The sequence below is a fragment of the Lepidochelys olivacea genome, assembly GCF_965140295.1.
Source record: "Lepidochelys olivacea isolate rLepOli2 genome assembly, chromosome: 12".
In the NCBI taxonomy this organism is placed as follows: Eukaryota; Metazoa; Chordata; order Testudines; family Cheloniidae; genus Lepidochelys; species Lepidochelys olivacea.
The window spans coordinates 10016710-10041514 of record NC_140422.1 but is presented as its reverse complement, the minus strand read 5'-3'; the positions used below and the strand labels follow the sequence as shown (position 1 = coordinate 10041514).

Below are 24805 nucleotides of genomic sequence, written 5' to 3'. Positions count from 1 at the left end.
ATAAAGCTGACAGGCTGAGCCTATAAATCTTTAGTATTAATTGTAATTGCTTAGAGTTTTTTTTAAACTTTCAAAAGAAAGTTGGAGTCATTTTGTCTCGGGGAATGAGAATTACCTGAATACTTAAGAAAACTGCGCTCCCATAAATGGATCACAGCCTGTACATTACGCAAACATTTTTTCTAAGAATAGCAGGCAAGATCCAAGCAGATAAATTATAGCACATTTTGACTAATACTATTCTTGTGAACGTTACTAAATGTCAATGTATGCATATTAATCTACTTTGATCCCTGAGAAGTTCTGGCTATAGTTTCAAGCCAATATTTTCAAATCTGGGTGTGATGCTGCCAGATGCCAGCTCTTGCCAAGGCTGCAGGCATTAGCTGAGAACGGATAAATTCATAGCTGGAGATTAGACCAGTTCACCTGTATGTTAGTTTTGTTCAAAATAGATATTAGTCTTATAAGAATGTATATAGCATTTAGCATCTATGAAATGCCTGTAAATTGCTGCATGCATTTATCTCACTTGTGATGTCGGTATTCCATGCTATAAGAAAATATGTAAGTTTTGCTTTATAATTTTGAGAACGTTTGCTCTGAACTTGTGAATCCAACCATGGGAATCGTCCCTCCCCCCGCAATCCATAAGGACTATCAAAATCAGGTGGGTCATCAAGGAACATCACAATAAAAAGGACTGGTTAATGGCCCTATCATATCTTGGAAATGCTATGTGCAAGGAAGCTCATCCTATGGACTTGGAAGCTGAATGAAGGAACCAAAACAGTCACAGGAAAATTTTCCATCTCTTCGCTGTTTGAACTCTCACAGGGCCAGAGCCACTAAACTGAAGCCAGAAAACCCCAGGGGCTGCCTCCTGGGTCCACCCTGAGACACACTTTGGGCATGTTTATACTACAAAATTAAGTTGACCTATGTTAAGTCGACTTACAGCCACCACAATAATTACTGTGGTTTTTCACGTCCATACTATTCTCCTTCCATCAGTGGTGTGCATCCTCAACAGAAACACTTCCACCGACTTCAGAGGGGCAGTGTGGGGGGCTCCAGACATGGAGCTCCCTGCCGGGAGCCCCAGAAACAACTGGGTTCCTGGCAGGGAGCCCGGAGTGGGGAGCTGAGAACCCAGGCAGTAGCCAGGCTCACAGCTGGACCCCCCCCACCCACCCCAGGGTGACAGCCCCAGCTATGAGCTAGTCATGGGGGTCACAGCAGGGAACCCACCAGCCTTATTTGTCAATTTCACAGCTCCAGAGAGGAGCTGTGAAATTGAGAAAAATAACAGCAGTCAGCCAAAGTAAGTAATGCATTGCCCGAACAACACTGACATAAGCCCTATGCCTCTTGTGGAAGTGGAGTTAGATGTCTGTGTAGTAGGGCACAAGGCTGTAGTGTAGACACTGACATAATTAGTTCAGTGTGAGCTACCTTACATCAACCTAACTCTGCAGTGTAGACCAGGCCTTTGAACTGAATAGTTAAAAAAAATCTTTAGATAGTTTATTACAGGATTGGCTACTGTCTTTGGTGTAAGATCTAGGGTACCAATTGATCTGGGGGAAGTAACTGGTCCCCTGGGACTGGAAGCAACTTGAATATGGTGTAACTTGCAGCGTAAGCGACCATTTCTCTGAACAGCTGATCGTGGTGGGCAGGAGGCACTTGGAGGGGATGGGGAGCTGATCGAGCGGGCCCACCAGCGAGTGGGAGGCACTGGGGAGGAAGGAGGAGCAGCTGATCGGGAGGCTGCTGGTGGGTGCTGAAGTAGGGCTCCTAGAGCTACTTTTTTAAAAAAAAGTGATAGTGATTTTAGATGCCCATCCTGACATCTTAAAGAGACCTGATTTATAAAGAGAGCTAAGCCTCTGGACTCTGGGAAGCAGGCCCCTTTAGGGGCATCAAATTGGGCCCCGAAACAATTCTATATTCAAAAACCACTAGTCACTTTTGAAAATTTAGGCCCAATCCCATGGTTAGGCATCTAAATAGTAGTGGTTTTCCAAGGCACCAAATGCCTATAAAAAACACTCCAGTCATTGTGAGCTCCAGGGCTCAGATCCTCAAAGCTACTTAGGCACCAAGATACCATTAAGGATCTAGGGCCAGGTGCTCAGCACCTCTGAAAATCTGCCACTTTTATTTAGGCAGATTTAGGAGCTTTATATTAGGCATCCAGATTTAAAGTTCTGGATGGTTTTAGCACTAGAAGAGCCTGTTAACATTTGGAAGTGGATAAATAACATTTCTATTTGTAAGTGTCCCAAAATGTAAATCTTCTACCCTTTATCCCAGGAATCACTCAGCTCCTCACAACTAGTTACCAATCATACTTTTTGTTTATTTTTTTAGGGTTACAGGTAGAACAGAAACTTCTCAGTATAATATATTTAAAAATTTGACTATGTAATCCTATCATCTCCTTTCATAGAGAGATGGGTATAGATATGCTGTGATGTCTCCTCAATGCTCCATTATAGGGCTCACGTTTGTGTGTTTATGTAGCACTGTCAGTGGGATTTATTTTTCACTGTTTTACTTTGAGCTGCTACTGCTGTGTAGATCACACACAGGTTTATTTATCCATTCTATTGATTGTGTAAGCTGGACAAGCTTGTGAGGTAAAGTCAGAGTTGTCTTAACTTTATGTTTGCTTATAATTTTGAAACTTAAGACATCTCCCAATGACATCTTTATTGTTAGTACCAACGTTGTCTCCCTGTTAGCTCTGTAAGAAATCTGTGTGCGCTCTTCAGTCGGGACTTGGGCTAGGTGACTCACGTACAGCATATTGCCAAACTACCCTATTTGCAGTTTAGGGATCAAATGGATTAAAACAGACATTTTTACATGTAGATGCCAAGATGTTAGATCATGCTTTTCTCATGCTGTTAAGACATGACTACACTCTCCTCTGACAGACAAGACTCTCCATATGATACATTAACCATTTATCCCTGATGCAAAGGCCTTGGATGGTACCAAATTCTCTCAACATGTTTCTGCAGTTCTAAGCATTCTTTATCTGATGATATGTCATATTGGTTTTCAGATTCTTCTTACAATTAAGTTTATGCCTGCACTCTCCTACTTCATTTTAAAATATCTGGCTGTTCCACAGGATCCCACTTATGACCTCTGTTTGGACTGTTCTGTGTGATAAATAAGACTTTAAGATTTAGGGTTACATCACTTATCCCTTTTCCTTCCCCACCCCCATATAGTGTGTGTGGTGCCAAGAGAACAAGAAATCCAAAAATGCACCTAAGCCTATTTGGAAGCTAGGAAGATAGCCAAAATAGCATCATCCCACCATATCTATGCACCTGTGTATGTCTTACAATCATGGAAGAAGGTATCAGTTCATTAGTTGTGTTCAAAACCAACGCACACTAAATCTAATATTTTACATCTGACTGTTTGTCCAAAATAAAAACATTCTCCAGGGCTCACCAGCCCTTCATATCATGCTCATGTACCTGACAATAAAAGGGCCTGTGCCATATGTGAAATCTTTAAAACTTGCCCTTTACTTAGCTGGAAAACTTTGAAAACTCAGGGTAAGTTATAAAACATTACCTTGGACTCTCTTGGATATGTTGTTTTAGATCATCTTATGCCATATAAGATGTTTGGCAAAATAAATAAATAAAATAAAAAATACTTTGAGTCAAGTCTTGGCTTGTTAACCACATTGTTGAAAGAGCAGTTTTATAAGGATTTTTTTGAAATGGATTTGCTGATCCACTTTTTTCTTTTTAAAGAGTGTTCTTACTCTGAGTTTTTTGTGGGTAACCTGTGGTCCAGGTCATTACCTACAAGGGTATTTTTAAAACATAGCACAGACAGAAGCTGGTAATGTATTTCAGAACAGGGAGCTTTTTACTGATGGTTGGCAATGAAATGCATTCATTTGACGTCCATTTTAACATCTCTAATAGTTCAAAAAAGTTTATTTTTAAAGTAACAACCTTGAAACTCACAAACCCATATTGTTCAACAAAGCAACAAGAACAGATAATTCTAAACAGATTAAAAAAAGTAAACAAGCAACCCAAACCTCACACCTTATGTTATATATAGTGATACTTAAATCTGTAAAGACACTTTACATCTTTGTGTAGCTGTATTTTCCATGTTTTCTAAAGTCACATAAATTTCCAGAAATTATGATAGTACATACCCAAGTGACAGAGCCACTTATGCAGGCTCCCCCATTACCAAACTCGTTCCAAAAAACTGGGTGTGATTTAGAAGGCTTTAAAGTCAAAAGTGCTTCTCTAGCACTTCATAGGCTTTCTGGGAAATCACCTCTTTTAATTTTATTTTCTCATGCTCCAATGGAAGCCTTGCAGACCCTTCATTTTGTGAAAGCTAGTAAAACTCAAATGTCAAAAAGCAAGGGAAGTTAATTAAGATGACTTATTTAGCCTCCAAGAGACCCTAACTTCAGGGTGTTACACCATTTTACAATAGCAATGGCTTTTTGCACCCACAAAAGGAACAGCCTCCTCAAAACACAATGAAGGTTAAATCAGAAGAGCACGGCCAAAAATCTGGTGGTGTCTAGTTTGCAGCAGTCAACATTAATTTAAAATCGGATTAACTGATGAGCAAAGAAAGCAATATCATGAAAGGACAGACATTTTAGTGCAGTGGTTTTCTATGTGTGGTCCATGTATCCCTAGGGGTCCGCAGACTATGTCTAAGATTTCCAAAGGAATCCGCACTTCCATTCAAAATATTTTAGGGGCCCACAAATGAAAAAACATTGAAAACCACTGGTTTAGAGGATCAAATTACACAAGGGGGCATCACTCAAAAACAGCAAGGAGAAATCAGGACAACTTAGAACTCTGGTAACTAGCATAGTAAAATACAATATTAAAAGGTTACCTGCAAATGATATCTTAATACACTGGATATGTGCCCTTTTTGCTTCTGTATCATGTAAAAAGAAAGCCTAAAAGGTTATTTGAGAAGAAAAATGGAGTGAAGAAGGGTCTGCTTGTTTTTATAATGTTTGTACTAGACTCCCAAAGGAGGGTAGGGTGAGGAGCATGATGACACAGGATCAGCATGGCTCACCCACCATAAGTGGAGTAAACATTGCAACTAGTAAAAAGGTAGCTGTACCATGTGCCCCCACCAAGAAATCTGGGTTGTCAGCCAGAAACACTCCTGGGATTCCTGTGCTATGCAGTCCCTCCACATCCCCCTCCAATGTGCCCACTTCTTGAATCAATCATCTGATCTAAAATACAAGATGCTCTCTCATACACAGAAATCTTTAGAACTACTTATCTGTACAAAGATTCTGATTTAGGTGATGCTTATTGACAGTTAAAAGCATGGATGGAAATGGTGCTTGCAGCATCTGTTAAGAACATACACTTATCTTTCATCAAAATAGTTCACAGACTAGGGGTCTTATCAAACTCACTGCTGCTCCTGATTCTCAGATAACAGCAAGTATCTATGGCTGGCCTGGAGACTGCAACCATTCTGGCCTAATATAGACTCCTCAAAGGTCATGAGACTTTTTAGATAAATGCAGCATAGGACAGGGCAGCTGGACTGTGCACTGTGTGGGGTATAATGCTATAAGCCAGAGGTTGGCTCTTTCTGAGTTGCTGGGGGGTGCTCGATCACCAGTCTGTCCCAAGCCCCACCCCCACCCCACCTCTTCCCCCAAACTCCCACCCCACCTCTTCCTGCCCCTGCCCCACCTCTACCCGCCCCCTCCCAACTGTGCTCCGCCCTCAATCCTCCCCTCCCCCCCGCACGCCTCTTGCATGCCGCTGAACAGCTGATCACGGTGGGTGGGAGGCACTGGGAGGGAGGAGGAGTTGTTGACCAACCAGGCCCGCCAGTGGGTGGGAGGTGCTGGGGGGCGGGGGGGGGGCTGACCGGGGTGGGGCTGCCGGTGGGTGCTAAGCACCCACTATTTTTTCCATGGGTGCTCCAGCCCTGGAGCACCCACGGAGTCGGCACCTCTGCAGTGAGCGCGTAACACATTTTGCACTGACTTCTTATTTGCTTCTGGGTACAATTCATAGGTCTGGTGGGGACTCTAATGCTCTGAATGATCTGAAGCATGGCTATTTGAGGGTCTGTCTGACTCTATACTTTTTCATAACAGTTCAAACCATCACCGAGGCTCTCACTGTCAATCATATGGTTAAAAATTGCAGGACCAGCCTTAGGGCTTTCTAGTTTATGTCCTCATCACTCCTCTGGGGAGTTTCACGACAGTTTGAGTTTAGAAAGTTTTGGAGCATGACACAGGATTATTTTATTTAGCCTCGGTCTGACTTTTTTTCAGTTTCCGCTTTAATTTCATTCCTGAGTAAACAGTTTCTCCCTTTCACCTAGCCACAGTGGGTGGCTTTATGCCATATGTTGTTTTTTAAGGTCATGATTCTACAATGGGAATCCTTCCTGAATAAGAGGCCAAAAAAAAAAAAAAAGAAGAGAGGCATTGTGTTTTAGGGGATAGGGTATGGAACTGTGATTCAAGTATCCTGGGTTTATGCCAGTTCTGCCCCTGACATTTCTATGACTTAGGGCACCTCTCTGTGCCTCTGTATACCCTCCCACTCTTTGTCGCTCTTGTATAGATCGTATAGTCTCTCTCTAAATAGATTGTAAACTCTTTGGTACAATAATCATCTCTTACTAGGTGTTAGTTCAGTGCCTAGCACAACGAGGCCCTGATCTTGATTGGTGCTTCTAGGCACTAGTGTAAATTAAATAATAATAAATTTGTAGGGGTTGACCCTAAAAGCCCAATCCAGCAAACAATGAAGCATTGAATACCCTTAGTCATATGAGTAGTTTTATTGAAATTAGTGGTATTACTCATATGAATTAAGTTTATCCTCTATTTGCAGAATTGGTCCTTAATGTATAAAAAGCAGTTAGCTGCCATGGAATAAAGTAAAAGAATATTATTATAATTTAATATGGAGAATAGTCTAAAAAAACCCCAAATGTCCAGAAACCTTCAGAACCTAAAAAGAAAAGGAGTACTTGTGGCACCTTAGAGACTAACCAATTTATTAGAGCATAAGCTTTCGTGAGCTACAGCTCACTTCCTCAGATGCATATCGTGGAAACTGCAGCAGGCTTTATATATACACAGAGAATATGAAACAATACCTATTCCCACCCCACTGTCCTGCTGGTAATAGCTTATCTAAAGTGATCATCAGGTGGGCCATTTCCAGCACAAATCCAGGTTTTCTCACCCTCCACCCCCCCACACAAATTCACTCTCCTGCTGGTGATAGCCCATCCAAAGTGACAACTCTTTACACAATGTGCATGACAATCAAGTTGGGCTATTTCCTGCACAAATCCAAATCTGCACAACTTCAGAACCTATTTTACAGACTGGATTTTATTTTGAGAAGACAGTAGTCAACAGAGAATAGAAAATGAAAATAGTCTGTTTTTATAAACCAAATGATCAAGACATTGTCTTGAAAGAGTTAAAACAAATATATTGAGGGATTACAAAACCTGGTAGAAAGGAATTGACCTGGAATTTCTCCAAAACAATTAGTTTGACACTCTGTCTCTAAAAAAGTGTTATGGCTAAGCGTGCTGGCTTTATATTGTAGTGGCAACCAGCTAAAATACCACTAGAGTTTACTTCCATCTTAAATTCATGAATAGAAATTGGGACAGAGTGAAGGGGTGTGTTTGGGAGAAAAGTATCTGAATTTTTTTGTAAAAGATGCTACTTCTAACTCACGACTTATTCTTTATGCAGTTTTTAAATGAGGACACTTAATTTGTTTATATTTTGTACTAATATGATGTTCTACTAAAATATTGATTTGTGATAACCAAGGCTGTGCTTTAAAGTATAAAAGAGTGATTAAAATGCAATTGCCTGTGCTGGACCAAAGAAAGCTGCCACAGACCCCAGGCGTATCCAGTAACAATGCAGAAAACTTCTGGTTTGTTCTCTTATACTCTGCAATTGAAGCAGTCTGTCTGTGTCAAAAAACTTGCTGAATTAAAGCTATCATAATCTTTCAGCATGAAAAATTATGAAAGAAGCTTGAAGCTTGAATTTTGAACCATAACAATAAAAAATAAAGTTCCTTCTGCAAATTACAACTTGCCCCAAGCTAAATGTGCCCCATAAATACGGAGCATGAAAACTAACTGCCAAGCATTAGATGCCTTAGTTCCCTAATCTATGGTTATTCCCCTCCAAAATAAGTGGTCCAACAGTTGATTTAGAAAGTTACAGCATCACCACAATCAACGTTATAAGGAGTAATGGCTCTGTGCAGTATAAACCCTAAATTTTTAATGGATATGCTGAATTCAGAGCCTATTGCTATCCCACTGTTATGCAACTACCAGTAATGTAGAGTGGCTAGGTTTGTCAACTTTATTTTGAGTGTATTTAGACAGCTGGCACAAACTCTCTTTTAAAGGGATTGCTGTTCAAATGGTGCATATCTGCTACAAAACATGATATATGGGTCCAGATTTACCAGACTTTTAGAAATCAACACATAAGGCTATTCTTTTACAACAGTTAATCTAGAGGAGCAGCAAGAAATTATTTTTAAAAAGTCGCCTTCTGAAGCTGGTTTACAGAATCTCTTAGGTGTCATTATGCCAGTAAAAGTTGAGATCTGACAGATCTGGACCATCTGAAACGGCTGAAAAAGTGACACAGTACACAAAATTATATTATCTAAAATGGATCAAGAGAAGATCCAGAGATCTAGACCTAGCACTGGATAGGGGCCCAAATACTAGCTGACTGCTATTTGCTGATTGTTTGCTTCAGCAAGCTGGGACTTACTGGAAGACATCTCAAGAGGCTCTGTCCACTGCAAACCTACTAACCTTCAGTTCTCTAACAGTTCCTTCAAATGTGATAAGAACTCTGTATTCCCAATCTCTAAATGTACACATATAGTAGTTAAACTAACCATTTTCCTTTCCAAGATCAAGTAACAAGCAATTATCTTATGATACTGGCTTGTGTATTGTCTTCGGATGGAACACCATCCCAGAATAAACTCCCCGCTCCTACTACAACTTGAAACTCTAACAGCTAAGCTTCTTTTAAAGGACGCCATAATACTTCACATCACAGGCAACTCACCCTGTGCAACTGTGGGGCTACATTCAGACTAGAGGTAAATGAGTAAATTCAGACCAGCTTAACCCAGGTCTGCATTTGGTCATTAGTTTAACTCCCGCAGTCACTTTTACTCTCCTAATATTTTTAGATATATTCATTCATCAAATAGTGGAAGTTCTTAGCCCCCAACACTTCCTTACTGTCACCAGGACAGACTGTAAACATTAGTAATCCTCTTTCCTTTAGTCCCTAGGATAGTTGTCTCTCAGTAAATGAGGCCTATGTGACCTCTCTACAACATCAGATTTCTTTCCACTACCTATCTAATCTCAGACCAGAACCTTTCATTCTTCACACACGCCCTAAGTGAGTTTAACAGAGGCTGGAGAATGTTGCATTTTAGCTACTGGAGCTGGAGGCAGTTCCCTTCCAGTGGATATTAATATTGTGAAGGTGTACAAAAAATTCAAATTGCAGCTCAAAGGAGCCATCCATAAAGTCACAATCTTGCCACCTTCATGCAAGCAAAGCTCCCACTGAAGCCAATGGGATCTTTGCCTACATAGCAGTGACCAAATAGGGACCTAAAAGGCAGTAGTCTCAATGTTTATTTCCAGAAACAGTGTACAGTGTATTTTTTTTTTTTTTTTTTGCTATTTTCATCCAACTATGTCGGTACATTTTCTTCAAATGCTTTCCTGACTGCTTCAAAATAATCAAGAGCAGTTAGACCTATTGTGTAGCGTCCCATTTCACTTCCAGCAACCACGATCCTTTTCTGTTAAAACAAACTGATCATCTGCTTGGGTTACTACTAGCTTCAAGAATTACAAGGAAAGGCTGGATTCTTTTTAAACTAATCTCACCCCCCAGCTCTATTGTTTGACTTCTTTCCTTGCAAAATTCTACTAGCTCTTCCCTCTACCCATTTTGTTCCTTGTTGCTTCTAGACTTAGTCATCCCTGATTAAAAAAACAACATTTCTTGCTATTCTAAGACTAATTGCTTCCTCCATTCTGTGCCTAGTTTTTCTGTGTAGTTAGCACTCTTCCCTGAACTATGCTATAAACACGATTACATGTGTATGGAGAACATATTGGTGCGACACAATGACATGCTGAAAAAGCCTTTAATCACAAGTGGCATGAGTAAGTTATACAGGTCACCTCATCTGAGTGCTGATAAAATCTTCACATCACCCCATACAATCATGTATTTTGTATATTCTATGTACACTGCAGAAATTAAAACAACTTTAGGAATTGTTTACTCTTAAATAATGGACTATTTGAAGGCAGATACAAGCGGTGTTCTAAAACGGACTTAAAATTTTCTATTCTACAACATAAAATACTGGGTCAGAGTGACTTATCTCCTTCTAATGGCATAAAGCTCTTTCTTCTAGCTCAGAAGGACTGTAAAATATTAAAATCATGACTTTTTAAGCATAAAGAAATCCCTGTCACTAGCCCAGGTTTGAATCTTTTCTGTTCTTCACCCACAATAAATATTTCACATGGCCTGGCAATTTATCCTGTGGATGTCCTCTCCATATATTATATATACGCACCCATATAACCTAGACTATCCAAACTGTTACATCTTTTCAGTGTTTCCTATGACATTTGGACAGAGGCTTTACTTTATATGTATGAGTACACACTACATCTCCAGTCTCTCTGATCATTAACTCCTACTTAGAGTTTCTGGAGAATTAAATATTCAAATATTGTTAATATTGCACCTCTGAACACTAAAATTAAAGTTCAAATAAGATTCTCATTCCACATGCTGATGTAACATCCTTTTTGGCTATATTATCTGGCACAATGTCTACTTTGCTGTTAAGATATCAAATAGACTGTAACCCCTTCTACTAACAAAGGGGTCTTCCTATATTCTAATTTGTTGTCAATCAGTGTTTCTCAGTTTATTGTTTTGCAAGATAACAAGTGCAATATTGCTCTGGCTGTAACTGACTGAGGCTGAGAGACTGGAGGTACTGAGGATGAGTCACTGCAGCTGCAGTTCTTTCATTTAACAAAAGCAAATGCTAAGAAGCAGACCTGGGAAGTGATTAGACAGAATGATTAATGACTTTCTGGCCTGGTTATTTTAATGTTTTCTATGCCCATCAACATAGCATTTGGGTGTATAACAAATTGAAAACAAGCAACACATTAAATTACTCTTAATAGACAGAACTAATACCTTTCCTCTCTTCTCCATGAGGATGGGTGAGGGCTGGGCTGCTGGCATAGAGGTGGGAGCTATTTCTTCTCCCTAAGATTGGGCATGGGTTCTTCTCATTTCCTGCTTTTCCTGAACCATGTGCTAAGGAAAAAGGAGAGTAACTGGCTTGCAGGAACTTTTGTCAGCAACAATACACTCCAGCTGCTGTCAGCAGCAGCCAGGATGTATAAATTCAGTTACTTGGCCCTTGAAGGCCGGAATATTGCCTATGGGAGATCTTAAAACACACTTTATATTCGATTTGATAAGGCCATTCCACTTTAATGAAGGATTTGAACCATGATAATTTCAAACAAACCATATGCAAGCCCATGGTTGCATACTCATCCTGAGCAGAACTTATTCCATTTTCAAAGCTGTTCCTAGTGGAATTTTTTTTTTTTGGAATCTGGAATTAAAGTGATGCTTGTTCTTCCATAACCGTGCCCAGAAAGCATTTGCAGCGCAGTGCTATTTCAGAGCACTTTTGGAGTTTGAGGTTTAGGTGTTTCTGGATGAGCCAACGTCTCTCCTGGTAACATATAATGGCTGTTCTCACCAGGCCCTTTAAGTGGAGGACAATAGGAACGGTCTTGCTGAATGAATGAAATTTAAGTTGCCTACGTTTTGGATACGTTCCTTGTGTATCCTGGTTTTTTGTTCTTTCTAAAGCAGAGTAGTCCTACCACTACATCAGAGAAGCTTCAGCTGAGAAAGGGACCTAATGGGCCCTCATTGCCTAAACCAGAGGATTAAGGGCTGGAACCAAAATCCATTGAAGTCAATGAAAAGACTCTCATTGACGTTAATGAGATTTAGCTCATGCCCTGAATTCCGGAAAGGTTTATGGAAATATGTTATTTTCCTGTGCTCCTGTCACCCCGCTCCATTATGTTCTTAAATTCCTCTTTGGGAGAATTACACCAGTGCCTCTGTCTCAGTTATGGCATATTCTCTAAAATCAACAAGTTGGTCCTGACACAAAACTTGGCAGTTTCACTCCATTGTTATAGGCAGGAGCACAGAGGAACATGAGATATGCTGCTACTGTTGATTGGTTGAGCTGGGTAGGAAGGAGAAACAGGTATAGGAAAGAAATTGCTTATTTTCCTGATAGTCTCGTATCTGATTGTCTCTTCACTATGGTTCAGAAGAATATATGTAAGATCATACAGTAAACAGGATTAAAAGTGGAACATTTACCTTACAATCACGGCAACAACCCAAAATACTAACATTTATTTCAGTTGCAATAAGGTAAATGCTGTTCTAACCTTGCCTAATTCATATTATCAAAACTTCATAATGCTGAAAAGATTTTCCCTTTCTTGTGTATTCAAGAAAGCAAAAAATTATCTGGCCTAAATGCGTCCTTTACAAATTGAGCAGACAAAGCACTGGAAAACATAGTCTAGGGAATAATCCTACACTGGTCAGGTGGGAATGGACTGAGACAGTTCACAGCTTGCTGTACGTGTACCACGGATGGTACACAAGCTGCAGTAGGGTGGTATGCAGGTATGAGCTAGTCTGCCACACAATTCATGTCTGCGTAGACCCTGCTGCAACGCTCTAAAAGTTCCCTAGTGCATCTTCATCTACTCCCATTTCAAAACAGATCAAAGCACACTAGAGAACATAGTGTGAGGCAGCAGGGTTCACAAGGACACTACCTTTCACTAGACTGCCATGCACTACATATACATCCAAGCTTGCTACAAACTAAGTGTTTGTATAGACTAGCCTGATGTGGCACTCCAGGTCTGAGAATCGCTGGACTAGATATAACAGTATAGTGAACATTAACTTACCCACCTCCTCAAGGCCTGACTCCACGGATGCACCTTCTTTACTGGTCCAGTACTAGCAGGGGAGACTGCCATCAGGACTCCTGGAGCCATTCCTGACAGAAGTTTGGAAAGAGGAGAAAAGAGATGGGGAGTCAGTGTGGTCCCTATGTGCTGGAAGAAAACATAGTAAACTTTCCTGACCCTCTGTGTCAGAGTACTCTATGCAGAGGATAATGAGGCCCAAAGGAAGCTTCTGCAGCTGGGAAAATATAAAGAAAACAAGCTGCCTACTTGAATACACTAATCCTATAATTTCCTGCATCTCGGTTTATTTTCAGTACTATTTCTGGAAAAGCATCCTTTGGTCCTGAAAGGAAAGAGGGGCAGGTGGGTATAAGGCAGTTTAGATAGCCTTACCAGGGGAGTACATAGCAATATGACATATACATTTCAGGTCCTGCTTCTTCTAAATAATGAAGTTAAATTTAACACAAACTACTTTTAACACCTAAAAAAGGCTGTAACATGCATGTTGAAACTTGCCAAATCTAAGGTTCAAACAGTTGAAATAAATGAGTTGTTCAGTACATTTCCATTGGTTTTGGTCAATATTAGGTGATTATGAAATTTAAAAAAAAACCCTTTTCTTTAAAAATGCAAGCCTCTCCTGCCTCAATCCCTACTGTAACTTGATTTAATTTTTAATTAATTAGGGACCTTAAATTGTAACTACCAAGCACAGCCCCCCATTCTTTTCTTTTGCAGTTTAATGGGTAGAATGTGTATGTCTGGCAGGACTACTGGGTTCTATGCCTAATTTCAACTCTGCCTCAGTTTCCCCCACTGCAAAACAGTTACAGAACAATCCTCACCATGCTCTAGAATGGCCTGGGAAGCACTGTATAAGTGTCAGTATTTAGTGATACTTATCTACAAGCCAGTAAAATTCAGCCTGGAACAATTCTTATTATAAATTTTAAATTCCAGCTAAGTTTGCAGAAACTTTCACAAACATTTTGATTAATACTGAAAAATGATTAAAGGTCTAGAAAACATGACCTATGAGGGAAGACTGAAAAAACTGGGTTTGTTTAGTGTGGAGAAGAGAAGACCGAGAGGTAACATAACAACCTTTTATGTACTTGAAAAATTTTATCACAAGAAGGAGGGAGAAAAATTGTTCTTCTTAACCTCTGAGGATAGGACAAGAAGCAATGGGCTTAAATTGCAGCAAGGGCGGTTTAGGTTGGACATTAGGAAAAACTTCCTGTCAGGGTGGTTAAGCATTGGAATAAATTGCCTAAGGAGCTTGTGGAATCTCCATCACTGGGAATTTTTAAGAGCAGTTTAGACAAACACCTGGGTTGCCCACTGGGTTGTCAGGGGTGGTCTAGATCAATGGTTCTTAACCTGGGGTGCATGCACCCCCTAGGGATGAGAGATGCCCTTTCTGGGGATGCGAGACATGCCAGATTTTTTTAGAAGCTAAATCATCGAAAACACAAATTAAGCACAGACACGTAAGGACAGCTACTTTGTTTCATCAAACCTATGTATTTATGAACATTATACGTTTTTTAACGATGACTGTAATATACAAACAAAAAAAGTATATCTAGGTTTAAAGAACTGACCTACTTCAACGCTTTTTGATAAGGGGCGCGAGAAGATATTTGCAGACCCAAAGGGCTGCAGTAAAGGTTAAGAACCACTGGCCTAGAGAAGACTTAGCCCTGCCTTGAGCGCCGGGGTGGGGACTAGGTGACCTCTCGAGGTCCCTTCCCGTTCTAGGGTTCCAGGAAGTATTACTAGCCCTCTGCAATCAGCTTAAACCCCGCGCCTTATATTTTCAACATGGTTTTATTTGCCCTCTGAGGCTTTAGGGGTCACGTTTTTTCAGCTCTCCTGCGGAACACCGAGGACTACAACTTCCGTTTCTCGCCCCCCCCCCCCAAGTAAAATCTAAGACTCTGTCGCACCGCGCGAGGAGCTGGGCGGGGCTTTTATACCACACACCTGCTGCCGCGAGCTGACCAGGCACGGGAGGCGTCGAAGAAAGCCGGCTCTGGCGCTGCAGGTAGCTTGCTCTGTGGGTTTTTGGGCACCGGCCGGCGGTGTGACCGGAAGGGCTCCGCAGCGAGGCGCCGTGGCCTGGGCAGTCCGGCTCTCGGCAACAGGCAGAGGTCGCACTGGCCTGTTCCCACTGGCTCGGGCTTGCCCTCGGGCACGGGCCTGCCTTCAACGGCCAGTTTACCACACCAGCGGCTACCCGGGCACGAGGATCAGACTTCTTCCCGCCTCACAGAGGGGCATGCTGGGAAACGTAGGCCTGGCCCCAGGGCCTCTCCCGGCGACCCTCCCCCGCTTGTTCCGCCTACTCAGGCCGAACGTAGCAGCCTGGCCAATGGCTTCCTGAACGCAGCTTCCCCCAGTCAAAGGACTACAAATCCCAGAGGCCAGCCGGAGCGGCCGCGGAGGCTGCTGGGAGATGTAGTTCCTCCCTCAGTCCTCGGCACGCGAGGCGGCTCCCTTCGGAGAAGGAAGGAAGGAAGGAGCGCGGTCGTGCCCGAATCAATCCGCGGGCCGCAGCTCCGGCGGCAGAGTCAAACCGTGAGCTCGGCTCTGGCGGCGGCAGCAGCAGCGCTGCCCGCGGAGAGAGGGGGGCCGGCCCCGGCGCGCGCCGATAGGCTGCGCGCTCCGAGGCTGGCTCCGCCCGCGGGTCTGTGTGGAGCTGTTCAGCGCCCAGGTGCTGAGTCTCCCCGCTCGCTCAGGGAGGCTTCGGTTCTGCTGCTCTTTCCCCGGGACGCTGCCACGGGCTGCGATGGGACTAGTCTCAAACCGCCTCCGCCGCCTCCTGCAGGCACAGTGAGTGACTCCAGCCGCCCCTCAGCCCCGGAGGGTTGGATGCGGCAGCCTCAGCGCCCCACTTGCTTTGCGGGGCAGCCCAGGTAAATCCTCCGCCTCGCGGCTTTGTGCTGCATGTGGCTGCGAGGCTCAAGTCCGTACGGGGCATTTCGTGATGCCTTTGAGACAGAAGAGTGGATTCTCTGAGGGGAGCACTTTGTAGCGCACCACTGGGAACAAAGCTGCACGCTCCATATGCTTTTAAGCAGTTGCATTATTTTAATTTCCTGAAGGGGGGGGGGAGAGGTTGAATCAAAATATGCAAAAAACAGTGCCCTAGTTGCATCTTGCAAACCCTCTCATGTGTGCAGTGAAGTGGGTTTTGTAGGGCACCCATGTTTGCAAATTCGTGGTTAAGCAGCATACAAGCGAAATGTAGCATTTGTGATCTAGTATTAGCTACGACCTAATGCTGTAGTAAAGGTTGCAAAATGGTTTCCTTGTGTACCCCCATTATCGGTAGTGATTGTATGATTTTTGCCCACTGCAGAAATTTCTAATTCATTCGTGTCGTGGTTGCTAGCAACATCAAGTGGCTGAGACAGGCTGGTGAATGTAGTTCCTATGAATATGCATGAGAAAGGGGAGGGAGGAAGAAATCCCTCAAATATATTTAAGGCCAAATGTCAAGTTACCTATTTGGTGAATTCATTCTGCTGACATCCATTGTGCTTCTATGCCTGATGCTTCAGACTTCCTCAGATGGTGTTGGGTGGTGGAAAGGGAGTGGAATATGAATATTGAACATGCATAATAAAGCATGGTGTGCCTTTAACTGTTTCTTTATACAGTGGCATGTATCTTCAAAAAGGCAGTGGTTTATAAACTTAAATCATATGCTTTGTCCCAGACCAGTCATAGTAGGTGTAGTAGATTGAGGATATCTCCTTATTCTTCAATTTGGGGATTATGGTTGCTTTACTATTTCATAGATGCTGAAATAAGAGGTTGGCACAGTGAAGTGCTTATTTCGGGTGTGGATAATGAGAAGAAGTTCAATCTAGGATTGTTCTTCCAGCAATACAAAAAGCATGCAAATGTTTTCTGTGTTGACTTAAGCAGGGGAAGATGCAAACTGAGAGGAATGCATTGCTTACTTTGAGAGAACCAAATGCAATTCAGTTAGCACACTGGCATATGTTCTGTACTCTTCACATTCTTCTTCCAGGTTATAGTAAGAAGGGATTTGTGAGTAAAGTATTTTTTTTATTACTCTAATGTATTGTTCCAGAAACAAGTAACATAAACAGTTACTGGGAATAGTAATGCAGTTCCACTTATTTTAAAGTCAAATAGATGTGTCTAGTCTTAGTTTCTATCTTATTAAAGGCAGCATATTCCAAGTAAAGATTTTTGCTGTATTTCTTTTCATTATTGACTGAGAGTCAGCCATTTTTGATGCACTTGTGATTTTAATGTCCACATAAGTGTTACTGTAATATTTAAATTCTAGAAGAAAGGACTTTTGTTTAGTTTATCAGGGCACTTTGTCTAATGAGCCTTATGTGCACGAGCCTCCAAGTGCCTGGGATTTGTGTAATTCAGTTTGGCAGTAACTTAGTACAGCATGCAGGGCAAAGCTAGTTGAAGTGGATTCCTTTTTTATCATGCAGAAAGACTAGTTAATCACAGTTCATAGTAAGTCCAATAGAGCCATTGCACGTTATAACATTTTTTTAAAATGTTTTGCTTTCTTTTTAAGCCCATTGTACAAATGGCTTATAAAAGACTTATTGTTTTATAAAATCATGCTCTATGCTTGCATAAAAAACTAAATGGAATATCTTGGGCTCTATACTATATTGCTTGCACACCTAAAACTCTCATGACTTCTGTGACAGTCTTCGGTGTACAGAGCACAGGATCAAGCTCCTTTTGTGCAGTATGCTTTTAAAATCAGGTACAATTTTTAAAAATTGCAAGTAGGTGTAAGATCCAAAGGGGTGGATTTAGCTGTACACCTTCCTACAGGTAAAATTGTTAGACTCTTGGCTGCCTTTTATGTTCCCTTCCAGAAAAAATAATGCATATTCCCCATAACTGCTACTTCCTTTCAATAAGCTTTTTACATCAGTAATTGGGGAAACTGTGGATTGTGATTAATCATTTACGATTGCCATGCTGCTGAATTTTCTCATATGGGTTCATTAAAGGGAGCAGATTGGGAGATCTGTCATTTGGCTCTTAACTCCTTTGGCTTGTTTACTTAATGGTGGTAACAGTGTCTTCTCTCTGACTAAATTGCCATTATTTACCTATAATTTAAAAGGAAGCAGTCAAGTTAAAAATAGCCCCCCCCTTCTTGGATCATGGGACAAAGGTGGCTGCTTATAGGAGGTGCTGGGGCCACTTTAGATCCCTCTTCTGACTCACTACTGAATAGCCTCTGAGGGGCCATTAAAATAGCTGAGGGTCAGCTAAGCAGCAGGTGTGCTGGCCACACCCTTTCCCAAGAAACATTTCCTACACTGAGAATTGAAGAGTGGCATAAAGGGAGCTCCACTTGCTTTTTACCTCTTAGACTTTCCTTATCAGGCCATTTAAAACAGCTTTACGGCTGCTTTGTGGTACTGAGCCAATGCAAAGTTATCTTAATCAGGCCAAGGATATTTTTAAAAATAAGCTTCCTTACCTATGCTGTCCCCAGATAATTAAAACAAAGCATATATTGCACAACTAACTTTTAATTATTTCTGCAGTTTACCTACATTTCTCTCAGCCTGGACAATAACTAGTCAGCATCCATCTTGCATGCAGATTCTGTTTCAGTTAATGTCCCTTTCCAGTTCTCATGCACTAACTAGCATTATGCATGAAAGTTAAGTTGCAAACACTGGAGGGAAATGTTTATTTAAACAAAGCTTTTTATACTGGACTACTGAAGTCATGGAAATATTTATTTTGTACTTAAGTTATGTAAAAGCTGTTTTTTTCAGACACTAAATGTTGTGCCAGAACCAAAGGGAAATATCTTTAAAATGATGTGCTCCCATTTATTATTACAGTTAATCAGGGTATGTAGCTAGGAAATAGCAGTTTTGATTAATACTATACATCTTTATAAACAGGCTCAGTATAAAGTGTGCATGGATGCTGTTGGAAACCAGTGATTCAGTATTTCTCAATTACTAGTATTACTAGAAAAAGTGACAGAAAAGCATATTTACTTAGATACCGAACAATACCAAATAAGTAGTGCAATATGTCACTCAGTATCTTGTGTTTAAACAGAGTATATTACTGTTCCCTACCTTCCTAGAGGGTGGCTGCATATAGTGAATGTAATTTATTCAGAAATTCAGTTCTAAAAGAGAAGAGGCAAATAACTCCCATGTATTGTACCACCTGTCCACCTCAGTTTAGCAGTACGTTTTGCATTAACTGTAATTAATAGTTAATTAATAGTTCTTATCTGCTGTAAATGTTCTTATTGTTAGTGTATTTACACAATTCTCCCTTCAAGAAATTAATTAAAGGCTCAGTTCACCAAACACTACTGAGCACAGGGCTTACTCTTGCGAGAGAGGTCCTGTTGATTTTAATAGGAGTAATCTCACTGGAACTATTCAGGGTAGTAAGCAGTATTTTCAGTAACATTTGTGGGAAAGGGTCCTAAATCAAGAACACTAACTTTGGGATTATAAGGTATTGGTTGTAAACCTAGACCCTTTTACCAGCAGATTTTGAGTAACTAGAGGGCACTGACAGCGTATAAGCCAATGCAAGTCTTGAGCATAAAGTGGTTTGACTTGAGATGTCCCGGTATTGCTGTCAAGCTGTCTAGAATAGCTCACAAGCATGAGTGCCAGTCCCAGGGCAGACTGTCAAGGAACCAGGCACAAATCCCAAGCTGGTGGTATGTTCTATAATTAGATTTCACCAACCAAGTGTGAACTCTTCAAGCACTATAACAGCCTTAACATGGAGTCATAGATAGTCTCCCTTTGGGCACTTAGGTCAATCTTGCCACCCAGGCAGGCCTGCTTTTGTGATAGATGCCCTTACACCAAAAATCACAAATATATTCAGGTTACTCCCTGTCCCATAAGACCAGTCACTTATCCCTGGTCTCTTACCCAAGACAATGCTTTACTCCTGGGGGAACTCTGTGCCACTGCTGAATGCAGAATTTATGCGCAATTAATGTTCTGCACAGAATTTTATTTTTTATCCTGCAGAATTGGTGCTGCAGAGCTGCTGGCCACCACTAGGGGCTGCTAGACTTGGCAGAGCTCAGTTCCCCAGCTCACAGAGGGAGGGAAGGGAAGTGGGAGCTGGAGGCTTCCTGGCAGCTGCCCAGCACATCCTGAAGAAAGGAGGTGGTATTCAGGAAACTTCATACAAGCCCAGTCTGACCAGCATTGGGCTGTTTCTCCCCCGGGTAGCTGTGGGTGCGGGTGTCTGGCCCCATAGCTTGGCTCTGGGTGGAAGGGGGTGTGGGTGTCTGGGCTGGATGTCTGGCTCCATAGCTCTGCTCTGGAGCTATGGAGCCAGACATCCAGTCCACACAAAGGTGAATGCCTCCACCCTTCTTCTGCGTCACTACTACAGGTAAAACCCATTCCAAGGAGTCGATCTCTTCAATAATGTCCTTTTGAACAAGTTTTCTAAGTTCCTCTGAATCATCTTCCCTAACTGAAAACGGTAAGCGCCGTCACTTCTGTTGTACAGGCATCGCATTATTCCTCATTTTAACTTTATGCAGAAACCCATAAGCACAGCGGAGTTTCTCCTCAACCTGATGTTGGGTCCCAGCTGAAATTGGTGTGTGTACCGCCAGAGTGCTTTGCTGAGGGAGATCAATTTGTCCATTAACTACCCTGAGATTTAAAGCAGCTAATAAATCTCTGCCAAGGATAGGAATGCCTTTGTCGACAATGTAGAACTCTGCAGTTACACAGCAATCACCAAAAGTAACTATTGCTGGCAGGCAGCCATGTACTGGAATATGGTTTTTCAAATAGCACACCAAGAGAAGTTTTGGGTTCAGTAAGAGGCACATCTTTAAAGTAATGCAAATAGATGGAATCAGGTAGTATAGATACTGCTGAGGCAGTGTCCAACATTAGCTGAATAGAGAGTGGTTTGCCTGAGGGTATGGTGGAAACGTTTACAGTGCACTTTATCTGTCCTGGAATATGTGCAGTAGTGATTTTGTCCACGCTCGGCACAGTAACATCTGGTATTGTAACTGTGTGCACCTGTTGATTGAACTGGCTGCTGCGACATACTTTAGCAAAATGCCCAATCTTTTTGCAATGATTGCACTGAGCTACTTTTGCCGGACATCCTGTGTAGCTTGCAAGGTGTTGTGGGGATCCACAGCGAAAGCATACTTTTACTGTATTTTGAATTTGCTGATTCAGTGATTTTTCCATTAGTTTTCCTCTTGTAATCATTTGTCTGCAGCGATAGTGAACTTTTCTGCAAAGGAGTCACAGCCTGGACTGTGCCTCCTGTATCCATGCTCATTATTTTGGCTTCAGCTGTAGCTGACTCAATCTGAGTAGCAATGGTTATTGCTTTTTCTAGTGTAAGTTGTGGTTCTAGAAGTAAACGTTCTCTTACAGAAAGCATGGTGGTTTTCTCAATGAGCTGGTCTCTAATCATCTCATCTGCCATATTCCCAAAGTCACAAGTTACAATCAGACTCCTCAGGGAAGCAATACACTGCATTATAGTCTCCCCTGTTTTCTGCTCACGCTGGTGAAATCTGTAGCGATTAGCTACTACATTCACGTTTGGCACAAAAAAGTTCTTTAATGTAGTGAGTGTAGTCTCATATTTATCATCTGCAAGGGGAAAAGTGTAAAATATACACTGCCCTTCTGCTCCAAGACAGTGGATTATCATAGCACGCTTTCTTACTTCAGAAATCTCTGTAGCAATGATTGCAAGCAGATAAGTCTCAAACATATGGATCCAGGCAGTAAAAGCAACTGCAGGCTCACCTGGGCTTTGCAGAAAGGGTGGCAGGTAGGTTCAGAGGCAGAAGATCCATCCTCGTCGCCAAAATGTTGTAACAACCAGGCAAGGTACTACAGACTTGAACTTTATTTTTAAAGTGGAAACCACCTCTTTTCCAAGCTGCTGCTGCACCCTCAGTAGCTCTCGCTCCGCCGCCTCAACTTCCCCCCACTCCTGTTTCCTGACTCCCAACAGGCAGTGCTCCCAGTTCTAATAATTACAAGCAGCATCTAAACACCACACACTGGTAGAAGAAACAGTCCATAACTTGAGCACACAATAGAGTATGGTATCTTAAAAAAATGACTTGTATGACCATATGTGGTAACTTTATCTTGGATGGTTAGAAGTTTCTGGGAGAGATCGAGGCAGCCGTCTGGAGACAGTGTGTCCAAGAATGGGACTGTGCGTAAATTGAAATTGAAAAGTCTGAGTGGTTTCACTCAAGAACTCCCCTTTTAATGTTCATTTTGAGGCCTGCCTGGATGGGACCCATCTGTTCATCCTCTATCTAGTCATCAGTAACCAAGACTCTCTCTTGGTCCTAATGAAGTGAACGGTAAGGTTCCTGTTGACCTAAATCAAGCAGGATCAAGTTATTGCAGGGTTGCTGTGCAACTGACAATATCACCTGCAAAACCCATAGCAAAGACTTGAGGGCCTGAGAAACGAGAGCCTGAAACTTAGGCCAAAACTCTAAGGCTTAGTGTGTAACTGACCAGTATACTGTGTGGCAGGGGATGCTGTGGCAGCATGCCCAATGTCCCTGCCTATGTTTGAGGTATTAGAAAAACTTGAGATGGGAATAGAAAATTTCTACAAGGCTATTTCAGCTATTGTCAAATTAAAAGAACAAGGGTATATACCAGCTTACGTAAAGAAAGGGAAAGACACTGAAGGAATAGAGACAATCTCTTTCAGAGCCATTCATACTGCCAAGGATAAGAGGCGGAATGGTCTGAATAGCTTTAAGAAATGACTGAGACAGAGTATTGAGGAGAAGGTTGTGAAGTGCTCCTGCTAATTCAAAGGAGGACTAAACTAGACAGGCTTCATAGTTTCCTATCACCTGTAACTATATTTCAATTTAAATGTATGTAAAAGCAATATTCTTAGCAGAGGCTCCAGTCTTGCAGAGACTTGAGCATATGCTTAATTTCACACGCTGTGACTAGCCTTATAAAAGTCTCTAGGGACTATTCAGTATGTAAAAGTTAGATATGTGCTTAAGTCTTTGTAGGATCAGACCACAATGAAAGCGTATAACTCAATCTAAGCATGTAACTTCCATTTGCATCAAATGTCAGGCTGTGTTGGCTTCCACAGAAGTCCTTGGTGTAAAGGGCAGTGGACTAGAGCTATGCAAAGCTTGTACTGATATCCTGCATCTGGTCAGGTCACAAGCCTTCCAGCAAGATTAGCATTAGAGACTTGGTGAGTTTTTCAGATAGTTTTCTCATACTTTATGGATTTTGGTAGCTTTGTATAATTGTGATCTGGAAAAAATGGCAGTTTTGGTTAAGTTTTTTGCTTTTAATTTTACATTTACTGGGTCCCAGTACCATTTCCCAAATGTTTGGGAAATGAAACCAAAAGATACCGGGAAACCTACTGACGGCTATACTTACCTACATGCCTCCAGCTTCCATCCAGGACACACCACATGATCCATTGTCTACAGCCAAGCTCTAAGATACAACTGCATTTGCTCCAATCCCTCAGACAGAGACAAACACCTACAAGATCTCTATCAAGCATTCTTAAAACTACAATACCCACCTGCGGAAGTGAAAAAACAGATTGACAGAGCCAGAAGAGTACCCAGAAGTCACCTACTACAGGACAGGCCCAACAAAGAAAATAACAGAACGCCACTAGTCGTCACCTTCAGCCCCCAACTAAAACCTCTCCAGCGCATCATCAAAGACTTACAACCTATCCTGAAAAATGATCCCTCACTCTCACAGATCTTGGGAGGCAGACCCGTCCTCGCTTACAGACAGCCCCTCAACCTGAAGCAAATACTTACCATCAACCATACACCACACAACAAAAACACTAACCCAGGAACCTATCCTTGCAACAAAGCCCGATGCCAACTCTGTCCACATATTTATTCAAGTGACACCATCATAGGACCTAATCACATTAGCCATGCCATCAGGGGCTCGTTCACCTGCACATCTACCAATGTGATATATGCCATCATGTGCCAGCAATGCCCCTCTGCCATGTACATTGGCCAAACCGGACAGTCTCTAGGCAAAAGAATAAATGGACACAGATCTGACATCAGGAATCATAACATTCAAAAACTGGTAGAAGAACACTTCAACCTGTCTGGCCACTCAGTAAAAGGTTTAAGAGTGGCACTTTTGCAACAGAAAATCTTCAAAAACAGACTCCAACGAGAAACTGCTGAGCTTGAATTAATATGCAAACTAGATACCATTAAGTTGGGTTTGAATAGAGACTGGGAATGGCTGGGTCATTACACATATTGACAGGTTTCAGAGTAGCAGCCGCATTAGTCTGTATCTGCAAAAAGAAAAGGAGTACTTGTGGCAACTTAGAGACTAACAAATTTATTTGAGCATAAGCTTTCGTGAGCTACAGCTCACTTGCATGCATCCAATGAAGTGGGCTGTAGCCCATGAAAGCTTATGCTCTAATAAATTTTTTTAGTCTCTAAGGTGCCACAAGTACTCCTATTCTTACACAGTATAAGTAGGAGCCACAGTTTTGCACACTACTAGTACACAGTATATAT

At 41.8% G+C, this 24805-nt stretch overlaps 1 protein-coding gene and 1 long non-coding RNA gene across 3 annotated transcripts in view; one reads left to right on the top strand and one right to left on the bottom strand.

Annotated features, from left to right (window-relative positions):
- LOC311528805 overlaps window positions 1–15677 on the bottom strand; it is a 166326-nt gene extending 150649 nt beyond the window's left edge. The window contains exons 1-2 of the long non-coding RNA XR_014713707.1: window positions 15181–15677; window positions 13186–13277 (exon numbers count right to left, since the gene is read on the bottom strand). This is a non-coding gene — a long non-coding RNA (uncharacterized lncRNA). The remainder of the gene's footprint in view (window positions 1–13185; window positions 13278–15180) is intronic.
- Window positions 15678–15816: 139 nt separating this feature from the next.
- Window positions 15817–24805, top strand: part of SMPD3 (sphingomyelin phosphodiesterase 3) — a 253523-nt gene continuing 244534 nt past the window's right edge. The window contains exon 1 of one of the 2 annotated variants that reach the window (XM_084644719.1): window positions 15817–16029. The gene's annotated coding sequence lies outside the window, so the exon portion shown is untranslated. Of the gene's footprint in view, window positions 16113–24805 lie in introns of both variants that reach the window. The other variant, XM_084644720.1, reaches the window with a different exon arrangement.